Below are 1,545 nucleotides of genomic sequence, written 5' to 3'. Positions count from 1 at the left end.
CCTCAGTCAAAGATGGCTCCAAGATGTTTGTGGTGGCTAACAATTGGGATGGGCGTCCGGTCGTCAGGGAAGTGGAATAGGTACTGGTCGATGTAGGAAAGATCGGAACGCGGATGAGGTGGAATGCACAATATGACAGTCTTTCCAGCATTAGGTCGAAGTTTTCAGAGACGCATCCATTCAACCACTGAGCAAATTTCCGACTGCAAAGAATTACACGCCATGGGCAGGGAAAGGTCAGATGCCACAAGAGTAGTATCATCGGCGTACAGGGAGGTATTTGGAACGCGAGTTAAGTCATTTACATAGAGAAAGAAGAGAAGAGGACCAAGTATTGAGCCCTGTGGCACACCGGAACAGATTTCGAGCGGTTGGGACAGCGAACCTGACACCCTGACCTGCTGGACCCGGCAGGATAGGTAGCTTTCGAGCCACCGCAGAACATTGCCACCGATGTTAAAGGAGGCGACTTTGGCCAACAAACCACGGTGCCACACTGTATCAAAGGCCTTTGATAGGTCGAAGAAACAACCTAGGCTGAAGTTGTGCTGATGTCTGCGTTCCAACAGGTTCTGAGTAAAGCGTGCAAGTTGCCACGCGGTAGAATCTCCTTTGCGGAATCCAGACTGGGCTGGAGATAGTAGAGGGTTTACATGGGCATACAACTGGTCGTACATGACGCGCTCACACAGTTTCGATATTGCAGAAAGGAGGGAAATAGGACGGTAATTTGTTGGATCGGATTTGCTGCCCTTATTTTTGTAAATGGGGACAACAACGGAGAGTTTCCAGACAGATGGAAAAACACCAGATGAGAAAGACAGATTAAAAATTGAACTCAATGGATCGCAGATTGACGAACCAAGGATCTTTAGTAGTTCGTTTGTGATACCATCCAGGCCAGCTGCCTTGCGCAGCTTGAGGCGTTTGATGTACTTAGCAACGCTGGTAGGAGTTGTTCTAATGTCTGTGAAGAAGGAGGTGCTATCAGCGTCAGCAATGGGCGGGATAGTCCACTCTGGATTGTTGGAGGTGCCAAATGCTACGAACTGCTTGTTGAAAACATTTGCAATGTCAGAAGGTGACGTAAACGTTTCATCCTGAACAGTTAGTTGCTTTGTGGGCTGTCGCTGGCTGGTTGGTGAACGTAATGATCGGATAAAGGTATGTAGCGTTGGCCGTGATGTTGGCGTTGTGGCCTGTGAGTACAGTGTAAGGGAGTTAGCGTAAGCACGGTGCTCTGAGCGGGAGAGATTGCGGGTGTTGTTCCGTTCTGTCTTGTATCTGGCCTGATTTGCGGGTGTTGGGAATTTTTTGTACAGACTGAATGCATCACGCTTGCGTTTGATCTGAGCTCGCAGGGCTGGTGTCAGCCAGGGAGGTTGGGAAAGTTGTGGGCGATTGGATGGCTGTCGGATGCGGTGCATAGGAACGTACGACGATATTGTGTTCATCATTATGGTTGAGTAAGTCCACTGAATGGGATGGGTTACCAAGAGGAATCTGGAGCTCGCTGAACCAATCGATAGTCGATAAGCACTGGCC

Source organism: Sycon ciliatum, chromosome 8 (assembly GCF_964019385.1).
Source record: "Sycon ciliatum chromosome 8, ocSycCili1.1, whole genome shotgun sequence".
NCBI classification, from domain to species: domain Eukaryota; kingdom Metazoa; phylum Porifera; class Calcarea; order Leucosolenida; family Sycettidae; genus Sycon; species Sycon ciliatum.
The sequence above is the reverse complement of the archived record's forward strand: the minus strand, read 5'-3'. Positions refer to the sequence as shown.